At 43.4% G+C, this 21565-nt stretch overlaps 1 protein-coding gene and 1 non-coding gene across 4 annotated transcripts in view; one reads left to right on the top strand and one right to left on the bottom strand.

The window, feature by feature from the left end:
- Positions 1 to 21565, bottom strand: part of SYTL4 (synaptotagmin like 4) — a 70996-nt gene that overhangs the window by 38540 nt on the left and 10891 nt on the right. The gene's annotated exons all lie outside the window — the stretch shown is intronic.
- On the top strand, positions 16721 to 16827 carry LOC130032693 (U6 spliceosomal RNA). Its single transcript, XR_008793869.1, has one exon. It is a non-coding gene; the product is annotated as a U6 spliceosomal RNA (small nuclear RNA).

Genomic DNA, 21565 nt, shown 5'->3' with positions numbered 1-21565 from the left:
CTTACCCGCTGTGCTATCGCTCCAGCCCAAACAGTAATAAATAATTAATAATATTTATGATCATTTATAATTAATACTAATTAATAATGAATTTAGTTTATTATTTGATAATAAACATTATAATTATCATTAACACTGCTGGTTTTATAAACGAAAAGCTGCCAAACTGACAGAGAGCATAGAAAAATAAATATAGTTGTATAAGATAGACTGCAGTTCAAATCTTAGCCCCACTATTTATTAGTGATATGGTCTTAGGTATGGGTCTAGAATATGTTTAAAATAATAATAGAAAGATAGCATTCCAGGCCAGAGAGTATAGTGGTCAAGGCACACCTTTCATGCAGCTGACTCTGCTTCGATGCCCAGCACTGCATGATTCGCTGGAAGCACTGTCAGGAATGCGAGTGTTCTGGTGAACTGTATCATTTGATTAAGGTAAAAGGTAAAGGCCCTCCCGTTGATCGTCGATTTGCTTGAGCAGACCCAGTAACGTCTCCATTGGAGACTTTGTTGTTACTGTGTTTGGCATATCGAATACGTCATGGGGAGCTTGCCAGGCTCTGCCGTGCGGGCGAGAGACTCTCTTGCTGGGCTCTCTGAGAGGAGCAGAGGAACCCGGGTCAGCCTCATGCAAGGCAAATGCCCTATCCGCTGTACAATCATTTGATTAGTCATTTTAATTTTCACCTGATGAAAAGGTATCCAGTCATAATACTTATTAGAGATGGGATATAGAAGGAGATAAAAGGAAGCCCCCAGTCAGGCAACTCTCTTTTTTCCTTTTCACCTAACCCTAGAGAAACAGCAGAGGTTCTCACCCACGTGCATGTGGCCATGGCCAGAGTCTAAGGAAATCCAAGGGAACAGGAAGCCACTAGAACACAGTTCTAGAGAGGCCCAGTAACAGGTTACAGAGCAGTAAGCACCAGCAGGGGCAAGAAAATAGGTAACCGGATTCATGCTGGACATTTCAGACCAGGACTTCATACACTGGACAGAAAATGGTGTACAGACAAGACCAGCCATTATAGAGTTGAGGCGAGCAGACAGAGATGTATAGGACAAGGACATAATAATTGGGACCAGGCATGGAGGGACAGAAGATTGACATTGTACACGGGGAAAAGGAGAAGCCTGGACATTGGTCAGGAACACGGACTGAATCTGTACAATAAACTTCAAGTTCTTAAACATCTGAGTTTTGGCCATCTTTGAAGCGTTCAGAATAAGAGAAGGAACACATGGAGGGTGCGGGATCCCGGAGGAAAAGAAAAAAGAAAAAACAGGTTCCAAAAAGAGCCGAGAGCACCGGCAAGTTCCAGATGGAGTAGGCGCCGCATCCCGCCTCCCCCAGATGGAACCCTGGTGACCAGAAGCCTCTACGAACACAGCTCGAGTATGCGGGAACGAGGACTTTTTCTCAAATCTGCCGGACTACACCTCCCAGGTAACCTCTGATTCCGGAAGTCACGCCCACAGCCCGCCCCCCAGCGCCATCTTTGAAGCGTTCAGAATAAGAGAAGGAACACATGGAGGGTGCGGGATCCCGGAGGAAAAGAAAAAAGAAAAAACAGGTTCCAAAAAGAGCCGAGAGCACCGGCAAGTTCCAGATGGAGTAGGCGCCGCATCCCGCCTCCCCCAGATGGAACCCTGGTGACCAGAAGCCTCTACAAACACAGCTCGAGTATGCGGGAACGAGGACTTTTTCTCAAAACATCTCTCTATATACAAAGTGATCAATGAGAAGTAAACCACCCAATCTTTCTCCCTGAAAATCAGAGTTAAGTTTGGAGCATGGCCACAGCCCCAGAAACACAAGGACTTAATGCAGAAACCAGCAGCTTAGAGCAGAAAAGTGAACGGACGATGAGTTAACCCAGGCCATCATTTCTGCCCAGAGGGGAAAGGGTGTTGCCCCATTCGCCCTCTCTTCTCTAGAAAGAAGGATGGCGGCCGCATGGGAGCCTTGTGGACAGCAGGTATGAGCCGGGGGTGTGGGGGGCGACTAAAACTTCACGAGAAGGGGGGCATTCCGGTCCGTCCTTCACGCCCTACCAAGGTCAACAGTTGCCCCCCACGAGCGGCTCCCCAGCACGGCCACAGTCCCAGAAGCACAAGGACTTAATGCAGAACCCGGCAGCTTGGAGCAGAAAAGTGAAAGGACTATGCGTTAATCCAGGCCATCAAGTCTGCCGGAGGGGAAAGGGTGTTGCCCCATTCGCCCTCTCTTCTCTGGAAAGAAGGATGGCGGCCGCATGGGAGCCATGTGGACAGCAGGTATGAGCCGGGGGTGTGGGGGCGACTAAAACCTCATGGGAAGGGGGGCGTTCCAGTCCGTCCTTCACTCCCTACCGAGGTCACCAGTCACCCCTCACGAGCGGCTCTCCAGCACGGCCACGGCCCCAGAAGCACAAGGACTTAATGCAGAACCCAGCAGCTTGGAGCAGAAAAGTGAACGGACTATGCGTTGATCCAGCCCATCAAGTCTGCCGGAGGGGAAAGGGTGTTGCCCCATTCGCCCTCTCCTCTCTGGAAAGAAAGATGGCGGCCACATGGGAGCCTTGTGGACAGCAGGTATGAGCCGGGAGTGTGGGGGCGACTAAAACCTCATGGGAAGGGGGGGCGTTCCGGTCCGTCCTTCACGCCCTACCGAGGTCACCAGTTGCCCCCCAACGAGCGGCTCTCCAGCACGGCCACAGCCCCAGAAGCACAAGGGCTTAATGCAGAACCCAGCAGCTTGGAGCAGAAAAGTGAAAGGACTATGCGTTAATCCAGGCAATCATTTCTGCCCAGAGGGGAAAGGGTGTTGCTCCCTTCCGCCCTCCTCCCTCTGGAAAGAAAGATGGCGGCCACATGGGGGCCTTGTGGACAGCAGGTATGAGCCGGGGGTGTGGGGGCGACTAAAACCTCATGGGAAGGGGGGCGTTCTGGTCCGTCCTTCACGCCCTACCGAGGTCACCAGTTGCCCCCCACGAGCAGCTCTCCAGCACAGCCACGGCCCCAGAAGCACAAGGACTTAATGCAGAACCCTGCAGCTTGGAGCAGAAAAGTGAACGGACTATGCATTGATCCAGGCCATCAAGTCTGCCGGAGGGGAAAGGGTGTTGCCCCATTCGCCCTCTCCTCTCTGGGAAGAAAGATGGCGGCCACATGGGAGCCTTGTGGACAGCAGGTATGAGCCGGGAGTGTGGGGGCGACTAAAACCTCATGGGAAGGGGGGCGTTCCGGTCCGTCCTTCACGCCCTACCGAGGTCACCAGTTGCCCCCCATGAGCGGCTCTCCAGCACGGCCACAGCCCCAGAAGCACAAGGGCTTAATGCGGAACCCAGCAGCTTGGAGCAGAAAAGTGAACGGACTATGCATTGATCCAGGCCATCAAGTCTGCCGGAGGGGAAAGGGTGTTGCCCCATTCGCCCTCTCCTCTCTGGAAAGAAAGATGGCGGCCACATGGGAGCCTTGTGGACAGCAGGTATGAGCCGGGAGTGTGGGGGCGACTAAAACCTCATGGGAAGGGGGGCGTTTCGCTCCGCCCTTCACGCCCTACCGAGGCCACCAGTTGCCCCCACGAGCGGCTCTCCAGCACGGCCACAGCCCCAGAAGCACAATGACCTAATGCAGAACCCAGCAGCTTGGAGCAGAAAAGTGAAAGGACTATGCGTTAATCCAGGCAATCATTTCTGCCCAGAGGGGAAAGGGTGTTGCTCCCTTCCGCCCTCCTCCCTCTGGAGAGAAAGATGGCGGCCACATGGGAGCCTTGTGGACAGCAGGTATGAGCCGGGGGTGTGGGGGCGACTAAAACTTCATGGGAAGGGGGGCGTTCTGGTCTGTCCTTCACGCCCTACCGAGGTCACCAGTTGCCCCCCGCGAGCGGCTCTCCAGCACAGCCACGGCCCCAGAAGCACAAGGACTTAATGCAGAACCCAGCAGCTTGGAGCAGAAAAGTGAACGGACTATGCATTGATCCAGGCCATCAAGTCTGCCGGAGGGGAAAGGGTGTTGCCCCATTCGCCCTCTCCTCTCTGGAAAGAAAGATGGCGGCCACATGGGAGCCTTGTGGACAGCAGGTATGAGCCGGGAGTGTGGGGGCGACTAAAACCTCATGGGAAGGGGGGCGTTTCGCTCCGCCCTTCACGCCCTACCGAGGCCACCGGTTGCCCCCCGCGAGCGGCTCTCCAGCACGGCCAGGACTCCAGAACACAGAAACCAATTTCTTAACTATCTGACTTTCAGTAGAAATACTTCCAGGGTCAATAGGTAAAAGAGCAGAAATCCAAAACCAACATTTAATTCTTGAACCCAGCCGTAGAAAGCAAATCACTTCACAATGCTTTTTCAGCATGTCTGATTTGGGGGGGGGGGGTAAACTCTAAATAATAGTGGTGAATCTTTTATTGAAACAATGAATCTAATCAAAGCAGATAGAGTGTTAACTAGAATTCATCTGCCTCACAGGGACGGGGAGGGGTGGGGGGTGGGGTTTTATTGGGGTTCTTCATGGTAAAAAATAAGTATTGGTAAAGGGAAATGTGTTTGATATTTGCATGACTGAGACATAAACCTGAAAGCTTTGTAACCTTTCCCACAGTGATTCAATAAAAAAAAAAATCTGAGTTTTATAGGCAAATCTTTCACACAGTTCTCAAAAATTCCTGAGCTTGGGAATAAGTCTGTATTTGTGCTAACAGGAGCAATGCCCTAAAACAGATCCAAGATAGTGATAGTAGTCACCAGTACTTCTACACATGGCCATGCATATATTTCCTTGTAAAACAGTACTTATATGAAAATCATTGTTGGCATTTTCAAAATGGAAACTGATGTGAATTAGAAAAACAATAAGTACTGTCCCTACACTACATCACGAAACAGTGTTTTGCTGTATCCAATTTGCTGGGCATGTTGATACCCCTCCCAAATACGTAGCATACGTATAAACAAAAATGTAGTGGTAGCTGGGTTCAAATTGGAAACTTATAGCTAATCTGACTTCTTTGAGGGAAGCACTGGATCTGTATCTCATGTCATGCCACAGGGAGTTCCCTTAGCATAGTGTCTGAAACAGTATGAATTCAATAACTGTTTATTGAATGCCCCCATCCTAGAAATCTGTGTTTATATGTTTAAACTTAAACCCCACAGAAGTCAAAGATATTACAGCAGGTAAGGCCCTCGTCTTACACCCAATTGACTGGGGTTGGATTCCTAGCACCCCACATGGTCCCCACTGAGCCTACCAGGAGTGATCCCAGAGCACTTCTGGGACTGGCCCAATAGCAACTTAATAAAAAAAAAGAAACACTTAGAGCTCACAAAATCTGAAACAGTAACGGAACTAAGAGAAAAGATTTTTCCCTTATCAGGAGGCAAATATAGAATCCCGATTAAGAGCAATGACTCTGAAACTGGAGTGTTCATATTTGAATCCCAACTTCACCATTTACTATGTGACCCTGGGCAAGTTACTAAACCTCTCACATCCTTAATATCCTTGTTTTCAAAGTGAATACAATAACTAACTATATTTATGCTCTTGGGCATGTAGAAATATTAAATGAGCTGTAAAATTATGTAAAATACTTAAAGTAATATGAATAAAGACAATGCTTTCCAACTATTTTTATTTTGCTGGTCTTATAAAAACTGCCTTAGGGATTCAAATGGGTCTTTCTAATGACATTTATTTTCTTTTAAATATAGATTAATTGTAAGTAAGCTATATCTAGACATCACTTAAAGTTTCAAATGTAAAAGAAAAACATCTTTTGAGGGCCAAGAGTGATTTCTCCTAAAAGCTTTCTTCTTCCAAGCAGAAAACTTTTCCCCTGAGCAAGGAAGAGCTAAAAATTCCTTTTAATTTCCACTTCAAGTTTCTTTTGATAAATAAGATTTTTAAGTAGGCCCTGAAACCTGTCATTTCTTAACATATTTGTGAAAGTAAAAGATCTTTCTTCAGGAGGGAGGAGCCACACTCAGCAATGTTCAGGGCTTTAGAGCTCAGGGATGTAACATCGTTGACTGTGTGCAAGGCAAGCAACTTACCCACTGTACTATCTCTCTCAGTACAAATGCAAAAATTCTTTTCTCAAGGATTGATTGCATTTTGGTGAAATGCAATCCTGCCTCAAACCCCCAAAATACATATGCAGTCTCTGATCAGTCAGAATGTTGGAATTACCTGATATGAGACATTTTGTCTATTCTTAATTTACTACAAATGTAATTTTCTTCTCTGTTAAGGATAACCTGTTTTGTCATAAGTATAAAAATCTGTGCTAAAACTGAGAAGTTTCACTCTTAACTTCTTCAGTGGGGCTACCCCAAATCCCTGAATAATGGGAATAATTAAAGTTCTTTAATCCAAAGTGCAAAAATATTTTATCTGACAAGGGAATTTTAAAAAATGAACTATGATGATAATTTTAGAGATGAGAGAAAATTTTAGAAAAATTGACTCCTATTAAATTGTCAAAAGGTTAAACTGATATTAAAATGATTTTATAAAAACTGGGCTGGAGTGATAGCACAGCGGGTAGGGCGTTCGCCTTACAAGCGGCCAACATGGCCGACCCGAGTTCGATTCCTCCACCCCTCTCGGAGAGCCCGGCAAGTTACTGAGAGTATTCGATATGCCAGACACAGTAACAACAAAGTCTCCAATGGAGACGTTACTGGGCCCGCTCGAGCAAATCGACGATCAACGGGAGGGCCTTTACCTTTACCTTACCTTATAAAAACTATTATATCACTATCCCTGTTTGACTCAAGGACAAGGGTTTTTGATTAAAAACTGGTAAAGAACATGTTTCACTGAACATGTTAAATTGGTTCAGAGTCTTTCAAAGGATATTAGCTTAACCAAAAAGCTCAGAATTAAACTATTATCGTTATGCATAATCAGTCTGTGTTATACACAGAAACTCATTAGTGATGTGAGAATTCACACTGATATTTATCAAATTCTACATAAAATAGATACTTAGATCTGACTCAGGTATCTTAAATGTTATGGCATCTACATTCATGAAAGATTAGACTTGAAATTCAGCTAGTTTATAATTGGTCATGAAAATTTACAATGATGTAAATTTCTGAACAATTTAGATTAGCAAAGAATGGAATTCTACCCTTTCAGAAACCTTCCAGAAACACCAGCATCCCCCTTTTCCCCCCAAACACACAAAATACATGAAACAAAGGGCTTTTTAATGGCGCTAATTATGAGGCAATTAAGAACCACATTCTTGTCTTGAGAAAGCTTCCTGACCCTGGTGCTATAGTGGGGGAGGGAAGATGGAAGGGAAGGGAACACAGTAATTTAGTTACATAAAATGGGGGAAAGGAAAGCCTTTTCAAAAATGATACTGAGACTGGGCTGCAGCGATAGCACAGCGGGTAGGGCATTTGCCTTGCACGCAGCCAACATGGCCGACACAGGTTCGATTCCCAGCATCCCATATGGTCCCCCAAGCAGCGCCAGGAGCAATTCCTGAGTCCATGAGCCAGGAGTAACCCTTGAGCATCGCTGGGTGTGACCCAAAAAGCAAAAAAAGTGGTACTGAGAAAGCTAGCCACACGCAAAACAATGAAACTGTGTTTCATATCACACATAAAAGTAAACTAAAATGGATTAAAGATCTAGATATGAAACCTGAATTCATAAAATAAAATTGAAAAATACATAGCAAAACATCCCATGATATTTGCTTTGAGGTGTATTCAGTGATTCAACAACATTGGCAAGGAAAACAAAAGCAAAAGTAAAGTAATGGGACTCCATCAAACTAAAAAGCTCCTGCTCTTGATAAAAATCTAAACTAAAACAAAAATATATCCCACAAAATGGAAGCAAACTTTTGCACAGCACAGGTCTAATATCCGAGGTAATATATAGTACATAAAAAAAAACTTGACAATAAAACAAATAATCCCACCAAACAATAGTGAGGAGAGATGAAGAGGCACTTCTCCAAAGACATATAGATGTCAACAGGGTATATAAATATTTTTTATAAAATGATCAAAAATATTGAAATCCCTTTTGATTATAGGGAAGTAAAAGAAAACCATTCTTACAAATCACCTTATGCTATCATGATTCTGCTTGCACACACTTCTGATATGCTAAGAAAGAATAAATCATTCTGATAGCTGTAATGAGGCTATGCCTGTGAAAATAGTGCAGCATAATGAATACAAATGTGTGCTGCCATAGGTATATTCCAAAGTGATCTCTATTAACTGTCAGCAAAACAATTATAATACTTGAAGCAGATCTATCTAAAGCATCATAAGAGGGGTCGGTGAGTTGGGAGGGAAGTTTCAATGGCAGAATGCATGTCTTGCATGCGGAAGATCTGGGTTCGACACTTGGCATCAGCAAAAATGAAGAAATAAATAATATAATATAGCACTATTGTGTGTGTGGGTTTCCAAAAATTAGGTGAAGCATAGCCCTAAAGTAAACAAAATACAGTAAACAAAATATTAACATCTAAATGTAAAAAAGAGTACAGGAAAACAATACCTAATCCAGATTATATAGTGAATCTATATAGCTTTTAAAAAAATGAGGGAGATGCCCAAGCTTTAGTCACTCTAGGAGGTCAAAACTAACAGAAAAAGCAGCCCAAACAAGCATCAGCAAAGGAAAGTAAATGTATTGTTTAATTGCTAATTATTCAGAGGCAGGGTCATGCTGGCCAAACAGAACCTGTGATAGCATTATCCCATGAGCTCAAAAAAACCTACACCTAAAAAGAATCTTGCTCAAAGCCCTATAAAACAGGACATGGTGGAGATCTCATACAAAGTGAAGAGGGGGATGTGGGGGGGCTCCCTTGATAGGACAGAAGCTCTCTACATCACATTTAGCTACTCTGTTCTTTAGGTCCATGATATTCTCTGTACTTCTCTCAAGCTTTCTTTCATAGTTTCACTCTTTGTTGAAATTCTTGCCTATTAATCTCCAGGTTCCCCTAAGATTGATCACAAAAGCCTGTGTGTGACTATGGCTTATCTTAACAGGAGGCTGGGCCTTACTTTCCATACTTACTTGTTGCTGAATGAAAGTACAGGAGATATAGGGATCCCTTGCTAACTAACCATGATTTATGAGGCATCCATGGTGCTTGTAGGAGTGTCCTTGTTAGTAGCCAGTGGTAGCCTTATGGGGTTTGGTCTATTTAGCTTCTCTTAAGCAAGTAAGAGTATCTAGTTGCTTTACTCTTATCACAGGTTGAGTGGAACTTATTTCAGAAATTCACAAAAGTGAATTCCTGTTTCTAAATAGAAAGATCAGATATATGGTAAGGCTCGGGTCTCAGAAATGTTCAAGAGACCACAGAGATAAAGCTTATCCTAATTCTATTCCCTGTATATATTTTATAGTTTGTTGTTCCCACTGTGGCAGAACTACAGGCCTGCAGTTCATTGTAATCCACCTTGTTTCCCAGTAGAGTGTTCTGAACCTTTGAGGTATCATCTCAACTGCCACTTGCTACTACAACACTCACCTCACCATTATATATGTACCTGAACTTCCCAGGAAGGGTTGTATATCTTAGAGTTATCTTCTGAACTTCAGCTTGTTGCTTTCTAGTGGGGTTTCTGTTCACTGATGCCAAAGCTAGCTTATAACTTGGACAAGTCACAGCATCTATCTGTCTGTCTCATTATTTGTGAATGACCCTGCTGAACAGAGGTCAAAGGTACCAATCTGATAGATTAGACTCTGGTAAAACACCATGTAGGTCTTCTACACTGGCTCTGTAAAAATTACTAAAGGATCTCATACAAAAGGCAAAGAAACCACACTTGGAAGTAACAAACGTCTTAAAACAAAATTTTGGAAAGAATTGTAACTATGGAATTTCTTAGAATGAATGAAATTTATTTTCATAAAGTTTCAAATAGGATGCAAGCACAGAACTCTAGACGTAAACTTCATGGGACCATGAAAATTAAAATACTTAGAAGAAACAATACGGTACAAATGGAAACTAATCATTATAAAACAAGGTGATACTAAAGCATAAAGGGATAAAATAAAAGAAAAAAAGGACAAACTGTAAAACACTCATAATTCAAATAGAAAGATGACAATATATTCCTTTATATCAATAATTTCATTTAATTTCAATGGCCTATACTCACCAACGAGAGGGCCTTTACCTTTACCTTATACTCACCAATGAAAAAAAGAGTAGCAGACCTATCAGGAAACAAAACTCAACATCCTGCTGCTTATAGGAGACCCACTTGAACATCAATGATAAATACAGACTCAAAGTAAAAAGTTGGAAAAACCATACAATTATAGCATAGAAAAGGCAAAAAAGCCAAATTTCTATCAGATAAGACATATATCAAACTAAAAAAGGTAGTAAGAGACAGCATGGACATGATATAATTATTAAGGACTCAATAAATCAAGAAGATATAATGATCATTAACATATATGCGTCAAACAAAGGAACTTCAAAATATATAAAGCAACTGCTAATGAAGAGACCTATCGAGCATTCAGCCAAGGAGAAGGACAACATGGAGGGCGGGATCCACAGATCCCGAAGGAAAAAAAAAAAGACAGGTTCCAAAAAGAGCCGAGATCATCGGGAAGCCCCAGATGGGATAGGTACCACATCCCGCCTCCCCCAGATGGAACCCCGGTGACCAGAAGCCTCTACAACCACAGCTCGAGTATGCGGGAACTAGGACTTTTCCTCAAATCTGCCGGGACTACAACTCCCAGGTAACCTCAGATTCCAGAAGTCACGCCCACAGCCCGCCCCCCAGCGCCATATTTACAGCATTCAGCCAAAGAGAAGGACAACATGGAGGGCGGGATCCACAGATCCCTAAGGAAGGAAAAAAAAAAACAAGTTCCAAAAAGAGCCGAGATCATCAGGAAGCCCCAGATGGGGTAGGTACCGCATCCCGCCTCCCCCAGATGGAACCCCCGTGACCAGAAGCCTCTACAACCACAGCTCGAGTATGCGGGAACTAGGACTTTTCCTCAAAACCGCGCGGCCGCTCGCGTGACATCTCTCTATATACAAAGTGATCCATGGGAAGTAAACCACCCAACGTTTCTCTCTGAAAATCATAGTTAAGTTTGGAGCACGGCCACAGCCTCAGAAACACAAGGACTTAATGCAGAACCCAGCAGCTTGGAGCAGAAAAGTGAACGGGCTATGCATTAATCCAGGCCATCATGACTGTCCGGAGGGGAAAGGGTGTTGCCCCATTCGCCCTCTCCTCTCTGGAAAGAAAGATGGCGGCCACATGGGAGCCTTGTGGACAGCAGGTATGAGCCGGGGGTGTGGGGACGACTAAAACCTCATGGGACGTTCCGGTCCGTCCTTCACGCCCTAACGAGGTCACCAGTTGCCCCCCGCGAGCAGCTCTCCAGCACGGCCACAGCCCCAGAAGCACAAGGACTTAATGCAGAACCCAGCAGCTTGGAGCAGAAAAGTGAAAGGACTATGCGTTAATCCAGGCCATCATGTCTGCCCGGAGGGGAAAGGGTGTTGGTCCCTTCCGCCCTCCTCCCTCTGGAAAGAAAGATGGCGGCCACATGGGAGCCTTGTGGACAGCAGGTATGAGCCGGGGGAGTGGGGGCGACTAAAACCTCATGGGAAAGGGGGCGTTTCGGTCCGCCCTTCACGCCCTACCGAGGTCACCAGTTGCCCCCCATGAGCGGCTCTCCAGCACGGCCACAGCCCCAGAAGCACAAGGATTTAATGCAGAACTCAGAAGCTTGGAGCAGAAAAGTGAAAGGACTATGCGTTAATCCAGGCCATCATGTCTGCCCGGAGGGGAAAGGGTGTTGGTCCCTTCTGCCCTCCTCCCTCTGGAAAGAAAGATGGCGGCCACATGGGGGCCTTGTGGACAGCAGGTATGAGCCGGGGGTGTGGGGGCGACTAAAACCTCATGGGAAGGGGGGCGTTCCGGTCCGTCCTTCACGCCCTACCGAGGTCAACAGTTGCCCCCCGCGAGTGGCTCTCCAGCACGGCCACGGCCCCAGAAGCACAAGGACTTAATGCAGAACCCTGCAGCTTGGAGCAGAAAAGTGAACGGACTATGCGTTAATCCAGGCCATCAGGTCTGTCCGGAGGGGAAAGGGTGTTGCCCCAGTCGCCTTCTCCTCTCTGCAAAGAAAGATGGCGGCCGCATGGGAGCCTTGTGGACAGCAGGTATGAGTCGGGGGACTGGGGGTGACTAAAACCTCATGGGAAGGGGGGCGTTTCGGTCCATCCTTCACGCCCTACCGAGGCCACCAGTTGCCCCCCACTAGCGGCTCTCCAGCACGGCCATGACTCCAGAGCACAGAAACCAATTTCTTAACTATCTGACTTTCAGTAGAAATACTTCCAGGGTCAATAAGTAAAATAGCAGAAATCCAAAACCAACATATAATTCTTGAACCCAGCTGTAGAAAGCAAATCACTTCACAATGCTTTGTCAGCATGTCTGACAAAGGGGGGGGGGGTAAACTCTAAATAATAGTGGTGAATCTTTTATTGAAACAATGAATCTAATCAAAGCAGATAGAGTGTTAACTAGAATTCATCTGCCCCACAGGGACTGGGAGGGGTGGGGGGTGGGGTTTTATTGGGGTTCTTCATGGTAAAAAATAAGTTTTGGTAAAGGGAAATGTGCTTGATATTTGCATGACTGAGACCTAAACCTGAAAGCTTTGTAACCTTTCCCATGGTGATTCAATAAATAAATAAATAAATTTTAAAAAAAGAAAATAAATCAATAAAGTCAGTTTATGATGATTAAAAAAAAAGAGACCTATCAACAGCAATATAATAGCAGTAGGAGACTTTAACAACCCACTCTCACAACTGGACAGATCTAACATAAAATCGATAAGGAAAAACGGTCTTAAATGAATAATTCAAAGACAAATACATTTACAGTGCTCTCCATACTAAAAAAGTCATATACACACTCTTCTCCAGTGCACATGTAATGGTCACCCTAGGACACAAAAAGTTGGCCAAAATCATGAATACTGAAATAAATACTGAAATAAAAAAATTTCAGATCAAAATACTACAAAGGTAGAAACTTCCCATAAAAAAAGAAATTTGGGGAAAAAATCGAAACATCTGGAGACTAAACAAGATGCTATTGAATAGCTATTAAAAATGAGAAAATAAAAAATGAAAAAATAATTACTAGAAATAAAAACGTGGCAGACTACAAAATCAATATACACAAAAGACATCCTATTGAAAGGGAGAAAATATTCACATAGCATGCATCTGACAAATAGCTAATATCCAAGATACATAAAGCACTCAAAACTCAACCACAAGAGCAAAAACATATAACACCATAAAACAATGGTGAGAAGAGTTGAATAGATGTTTCAAAGAAGACATAGCATGCACATGAAAAAAGTGATCATTCTCAATGATCATTGGGGAAACACAAATAAAAAAGATGAGATATCACCTCACACCAGTGAGAATGGCCTATATATGAAAACCCAGAAACAAGTATTGTTAGGGATGTGGAGAAAAAAGGAAACTTCCTTTACTGAGATGGGAAAAAAATTGGTTAAACCTCTTGAGTATTTGTGGAGACTTCTCAAAAATTAAAAACAGTGACTTTCTGCTCCTGTTCTGCCACTCCAGGTGAGGCCTGCCTCTGGGTACCACCACTTGGACTAATCCAGAACAGAAAGCAAAGAACCTCCCTTCCAGCTAGATACCAGCATCCTACACACCAGATATTAAAGGCCCACACCACTGGTTCTGAAGCACTTGGCCACAAGAAGATCTACCCAACAAATTATGCTACTCACAGTTATTCTTCTTGACATTTGGTGAAGGCGGGCTGAGAAGAAAGAGAGCAACCTCAACCTTAACTTAATCCCTTGTATCTTCCAGGAATCTAATGACAAAGACTCACCCTCAACACTGCAAAAACACTAGAAAATTAATGGGTAAAACACTTAGAAACACACCAAGCTCAATGAGTGAAAATAATATTACCAAAGACATAAACACCACCAGTAAATCCTCAGGTAATGTCTTTAATAACACTATGATGAGAATGTTCAATGAGTTCAAAGAAATGATAGTCATCAAAGTATAACCAAGTATGAGTGGAAATGAAAAAATTACTACTAATAGAAATGACAGAAATGAAGAACATGGAGGTGTCATTAAAAAGTCAATGAAAGGGGGTATGGTGCTGCCAGCAGGTCAATCTGTACCTGTGAGGTGAGTGCATCAGCAGCCTGATGGTGCCTTCAGACTGCCAGATACCCCAAAATTGCTGCTGTGCCTATGGCCAGACCCCAAAAACTTGGGGCAAAGTACACCAAGAAAGTAAATGGCCAAAAGTTTGTGGAGACACATCCACAAATCAACTCCAGCTCAGCTATAGACTTAGAGGCAAGACCTCTCTGGTTCCTGATCAAACTGCTTAATGGCCATGATCCCAGAGATTCAGAAACAAATCTCAAAACCCAACAGCTTTTGGCAGAAATGCATCCGGTCCCTGCAGTAGGCTACTAGTGCTGGGCCACCCCAGGTGGGAATAGGTTTTGTGCCCTGGCCTGTTCCCCCTGGTGGCCCGGTGGCCGTCATCCTCCAGAGGCCTCTGGACAGTCAGGTTTGGGCCCTCAGTGAAGAGACACATGGGGACTCATGGGATGGTGGTGGAGCCGGCCCTTTCCTCCCCATCCCAATGAGACCCCGAGTTGCCGCCCACAAACAACCTCTCTGGCTCCTGATCAAGCTACTTAATGGCCATGATCCCAGAGACTCAGAGACCAATCTTGAAACCCAGCAGCTTTTGGCAGAAATGCGTGTGGCCACGCAGTAGGTTACTGTTGCCGGGCCACCCCAAGGGGGAAAGGGTGTTGTCCCTCTGCCTGCTCCCCCTAGGTGGCTCAGTGGCCCCCATCCAACAGAGGCCATTGGACAGTGAGATTTGGGTCCGCAGTGATGAGACAAGCGGGGCCTCACGAGATGGGGGTGGAGCTGGCCCTTTCCTCCCCATCACAATGAGACTCTGAGTCGCTGCTGCCCATGAACAACCTCTCTGGCTCCTGATCAAGCTTCTTAACAGCCATGATCCCAGAGTATCAGAAACAAATCTCAAAACCCAGTGGCTTTTGGCAGTAATATATGTGGGCCACACAGTAGGTTACTGTTGCCGGGTCACCCTAGGGGGAAAAGGGTGTTGTCCCTCTGCCTACTTCCCCCAGGTGGCTTGGTGGCCACCATCTTCCAGAGGTCATTGGACAGTGAGGTTTGGGTCCACAGTGATGAGCCACACGGGGCCTCAGGGGATGGGGGTGGAGCCGGCCCTTTCCTCCCCATCCCAACGAGACCCTGAGTCGCCACCCACGAATGGTCTCTCTGGCTCCTGATCAAGCTGCTTAATGGCCATGATCCCAGAGACTAAGAAACAAATCTCGAAACCCAGCGGCTTTTAGCAGAAATGCTAGGTTTCTGTTGCCAGGCCACCCCAGGGGGAAAGCGTGTTGTCCCTCCGCCTACTCCCCCTAGGTGGCTCGGTGGCTGCCATCTTCCAGAGGCCATTGGACAGTGAGGTTTGGGTCCACAGTGACAAGACATGTTGGGCCTCATGGGATGGGGGTGGAGCCGGCCCTTTCATCCCCATCCCAAAGAGACCGCGAGTCACTGCCCACAAACAGACTCTCTGGCTCCTGATCAAACTGCTTAATGGCCATGATCCCAGAGACTCGGGAACAAATCTCGGAACCTAGCTGTTTTGGCAAGAAATCCCTCCAGATTTAATTTTTAAAATTTTTGAATTTCAAAATTGCGCAGCCACTACTGCAGCCATGCGACATCATATGTTATTCATGACCAGCAATAGAAAACAAAGTGTCTACTGTTGCCTTTTCTGCAGGTCTGAGTTTTGGGGTAAAATACTAAATAATAATGGTGGGTGTGGTGTCGAAATGTTGAATGTAATCAAAGTATATAGAGAGTAATCTGGAAATCATCTCCCCACTGGTAGGGGGAGGGTGTGGGATGGGGGTATACTGGGGTTTTTGGTGGTGGAGAATGAGCACTGGTGTAGGTGCGGGTGTTTCATTGTATGACCGAGACTTAAACCCAAAAGCTTTGTAACTGCTCTCACGGTGATTCAATAAATAAAATTATAAAAAATGGGGGAAAAAAGTAAGGTGGAGTTCATGCAAAATTCAATCAGCCTAATCAGTAGCCGAATAAATAGCAGCACTCCTACATTTAAAAAAAAGTCAATGAAAAATCTGAATAACAGAATAACAGAAGCTGTGCAGAAAGTGAAGGAGCTCCAAGATGAGAAGGAGTAAACTTCTAGGAAACAGCAGAGTATGGAAGAGTCTAGAAAGAAATCTATAGCATACCAGAGAACTATAGGAAGAACTCAAGAAGAACACTGTAAGACTCATTGGAGTCTCTGGGGAACAGGAAGGTAAATGCGGTAAAGAAACAATATCCAAGGAAATAATTGATAAGAATTGTCCTGATTACGGTACCATGATGAAAGAGGCTTGAAGGGTCCTAGCAAAAACAGACTCAACTAGGAAAACTAAAAGACACACTGTACTCAAATGACAAACTCCAAAGATAGAGACAGAATAATGAAAGCAGCAAGATCAAAAAGGAACTTACATACAAGGAAAGTCCACAAGATGTACATCAAATCAAATGAAATGAGTGAAAAGAGTACGGGGATGCTCGCTTCAGCAGCTCATATACTAAAATTGGAACGATACAGAGAAGATTATCATGTCCCCTGCACAAGGATGACACGCAAATTCGTGAAGTATTCCATATTTTTTTAAAAAAGAAAAGAGTATGGGGGATATAGCATAAAAACTTAACAAAATGAACATCTCACTGTGAGTACTCTATCTAGCACAACTATAATACAGATCTGAAGGAACAATAAAGACCTTCATGGACAGGCAACAGCTTAAGGAATTCATAGCCTTGAAACCAGTTTTTCAAGAAGCATTAACAGAGCTTCTCTAAAGGACAAACTTCCCAGGATGTGGGAGTGAGTATGTCACTCATCAATGGCGTATTTGGTTGCCCTCTTCTAGATTAAGAAAGGTATGTTTACTCCTAGATTGCTAAGGGATTTTATACATTTTCAGTAATGAATTAATGTCTTATTAAAATATTGGTTATAATCACTCAGCAATCAATAATCACAAACTGGCCTTTATTGATTTATTTTATGATAATTTAAGTGTTGTTGGAGTAATACGAAATAAATTTGTTATATGCCTGCCAAGGCGGGTGGCCAGGGGTAGGAGGGAATCTGGGGACATTGGTGGTGGTATTGGTGTTGGGACACTGTATGTCTGAAACAACTATTATGAACAACTTTTTAAATCACAGGGTCTTAAATACATAAATAAATAAAATTTAAAATAGAGCTACCATTTAGTCTAGCAATTCCACCCCTAGAAATCTAGTCCAAGAACACAGCAACACTAATTCAGAAAGTATGTGAAACCCTATATTACATTGCCTTAACTATGGCCAAGACCTGGAGCTAGCATAAGTGTCCAATAACAGATGAGTAGATTAAAAATTGGTTGCACTTTTACCCATCCGGATTTCTTCTTTGAGAAAGTTTCTGTTCATAATGTCGCCCCATTTTTTGATGGGGTTGGATGTTTTCTTCTTGTTGAGTTCAACCAGTACTTTGTATATTCTTGATATCAACCCCTTGTCAGATGTGTATTCGGCAAATATCCTTTCCCATTCTGGAGACTGTCTTTGTATTTTGGTCATTGTTTCTTTGGAGGTGCAGAAGCTTCTTAGTTAAAGATAGTCCCATTTGTCTATCTCTGTTTTCACTTGCTTGGCCAGTGGCGTGAAATCTTTGAAGATACCATTAGCTTCAGTGTCATGGAGGGTTTTGCCAACTTTGTCTTCAATGTACCTTATGGATTCCGGTCTGATGTTGAGGTTATTAATCCATTTTGATCTTACTTTTGTACATGGTGTTTAGTAGAGACCTGAGCCCATTTTTTTGCATATAGCTGTTCAGTTTTGCCAGCACAATTTGTTAAAGAGGTTTCCCTTGTTCCACTTCACATTTCTTGCTCCCTTACCAAAGATTAGATAATCATATGTTTGGAGGGAGATGTCAGTATATTCAACCCTGTTCCATTGGTCTGAAGCTCTGCCTTTGTTCCAGTACCATGCTGTTTTAATTATTACTGCTTTGTAGTAGAGTTTGAAATTAGGGAGGTAGATGCTGACTAAAATCTTCAGAATCTATGAATTCTCTATAATACAGAACAGCCTCTTCTACTTGGACTTGGAATTTTAATATGCTATATTTATAAGTGAGAGCAATATAGCATAGAATAGTGCCCATGCATGAGGTTTCATACACTTTTTCCACATGGGGACCCTTTAGCCCCAAAAATGCAACATGGGTGACCACTGGAAAAACATCTTGAATTCATTATGCATTAGGTTTTAAAATACTTTTGGATACTAGACATTCATAAATCTTTTATTGTTTCCAAATTTTATGTCATCCCCCATTTGCTAATTATATGACAACTTTGGGATTGCAACCCGCAGTTTAAGAAGCTAGGACTAAGAGCGTAGGATCAGGACTCAACTGCCTGGGTTAAAACTTAGCTTCAGAACCACAGAGATGGATCAAGAGGATGGTATATTTGTTTAGCATGCAGGAGGCCCAGGTTTGATCCTTGGTACTGCAGGTCTCCCAAGTATTGCCAGGCATGACTTGTAAGTTCCAAGCAAGTGAGTAGGCCCTGTGTGTGTCCAGATGTGATTCCCCTTTAAAAAAACAAATCTTGAGGCCTGAGTGATGTTACAATGCCGATAGGGCATTTTCCTGGCACATGACCAACCTGGTTTGATCCCTTATATCCATATGGTACTTCAAGGAATAATTTCTGAGTGGATAACCAGGAATAACCCTTGAGCATCACTGAATGTGGCCCAAAGACCAAAAAAAATCTTAGCTTCATTAATTTTTGGCTATATAATCTTAGGCAAGTGATTTGACCTCCCTGAGTCTCAGTGTCCCCATTTGTGAAAAACAGCTCCTATCTAAGGCTGTGAAGGACATAACATAGTGTCTGGCATAAAATAAGCATCCAATGTTGGTAGCTGTTTAGTTTTTATTATTATTAACCATATGCTTTGGAAAATATATGAGCATATGGCTGTTTTGACATCTTACTATGAAATTCGAGAAACCTAATCAGTATTCTTGCCCAGATGAAAAGTCACCTACCTCTCTGCATGGAAGTAGGCTGACAAGCATAAATATTAAGCTAATGTTAGTAATCAGATACGATCGGTTTTAAAGACATCTATTTATACACTGTTGTTCCAGACAGGATTTAAAGAGACAAAGATACATAAAACATAACAAAAACCACATAAATTAAAGAAAAATATGACCAAAAAGTAGAAAACAAAGGTGGAGACATAGTAGATTTGTTGGAATTAAAGCTCTAAAACCAAAGGATATGTAGCACTGCCCCAAGGTCAGCAAGTATTTCCCAAACTACAAATGCTAGCCTGCCACTGGGGAACACTGGAACTGTAGGGGGGCAATTAGTATCCTTGAATGTAATTGGGGAGCAATTTTTGTTTGTTAACTTAAGGAAGGTATATTTTTATAGAGGCGCTGAGTGATTCTTTTTCCCAAAAAGTGGGACTATAGGCCAAATAAGTTTGGGAGCATTCTGGTGTAGGCACTCGCCTATGGAACACATTATCACTTTTCTACACTTGGATCCAGTCTCAAAGTGTTATGGTAGCTAAGCTGTTTATTTTTATTTTATCCTAACAACAAGAAAATTTATAACTACTTTTCACTTTTATACAATTATAAGTTCAGTTTTACAGTGAGTTTCTTTCATGTCCTTAATCCTTTCAAAAAGTAGAGTTTTGCATGTACTGAGGCATTTTGCAGTTTTATCTGCTCTTTAAGCTATCCACCAAGTGATGACAGAAGTGAAGATGACGGAAGAAAAAAGGAGAAAGAGAAAGCAGCAGACACAACAGCAGATAACAGCAATATATCTATAATGCTGAATACTAAGCACTTCTCTAAATATTTTACATACATGGGAGTTATTTAGTCCCAATAGTCATATTAACACATAGGTACTATATTGTTATTTTGGTTTGGTTTGTTTGGGGGGGGCGCAAACCTGGGATGCTCATGACTTACTAGCTTTGCTATCACGGATTACTACTGAAGAGGGGTATAGGGGACCACATTGATACAGTGGGAGTGGATGTGGAGAATGCCTAATAAACTAGTTAATATAAAATTAAGCTTATATGATCATTTAGTCTCACCCACCTGAGAAGGTCTATCAAGTGAAGTACAGATAACTAAATGACTAGGGTGGGAAACAGCAAATGAAAGAAAGTCCCAGCAAGGCCAGCTGGCACACTCTCTCTTTATACACTCACCTATGCATAGACAGACTGCAGAATTAGGTATGGCTCAGGCACCCAGAGTGTGCAGAATTAGGTATGTCTCAGACACCCAGAGAGAAGACAGAATGAGGTAGGGCTTGTAGGCATGGGCAGGCAGCAGGACTAAGCAGGGCTCTTATGCCTAGATAGGTGGCCAAATTAGGTAGAGATTTTGTGACCAGACAGTAATAAGGTACTAAGCACAGGAGTAATGCCCACATGACCATGATCAGAGACTAAGTAAAACTGTGATGTCAGGGAGCCACTGGGGTACAGTCCAAGAAGTGGCCCAGTGAACAAGATTTCAGACTAGGAAACATTTGTACACTGGATAGAGAATGACATAGAAATAAAACAAGATCATTGTACACTGGAGGTAACCAGATGAGAGAGAGAGAGAGAGACAGAGACAGACAGAGACAGAGACAGAGACATAGAGACAGAGAGAGACCAGATGAGTGACTTTATACAAGGGTAAAGGAGAGGTCTGTACATTGTGGGAACTGACCACATCGACTTAAACTGAAACCCATCGACTTGAACTGAATAAATGTTTAATTTCTTAAGCACCTGAGTTTTGTATGCAAATCTTTCATATAATGCTCAAGAACCCATTAGCACAGGCCCACTTTTGTGGTAAAAATATGGGGTACCAGGGACTGAACTTAGGTCAACTGTGTACAAGGCAAGCATTCTACCTGCTGTGCTATCACTCTAGCCTCTATATTACCATTTTTTAAAAATGAGAATTGAGGCCACTTCAAACAGATAACTTGCCTAAAGTTGTATACCCTGAATGTAATCTGGTTTTTAAATCCAGGTAATATTGCTATAGTGTTGGAGTTCTTAATTCTGGTCCTGTTGATCCCCTTATATTCTATAATATTACTCCATACATGGTAATATTTGGAAAAGGAGATATTCTGCCCTCAGGAACAGGAAGGGAAATGTTTTAAAATTACCCATGAGAGTTAAGATGGTAGAGCTTGCCTTGTGCACAGTAAACCCATATTTAATCCCTGGGACCACAGGAAACCATCAGGAGTGCCCAGTACCAGAAGTAAACCCTAAGTACCACTGGG

This window comes from Sorex fumeus, unplaced genomic scaffold (assembly GCF_029834395.1).
Source record: "Sorex fumeus unplaced genomic scaffold, SorFum_2.1 ptg000050l, whole genome shotgun sequence".
Lineage (NCBI taxonomy): Eukaryota > Metazoa > Chordata > Mammalia > Eulipotyphla > Soricidae > Sorex > Sorex fumeus.
Note: the sequence above shows the minus strand (reverse complement) of the source record. Positions and strands in the feature narration are given on the sequence as shown.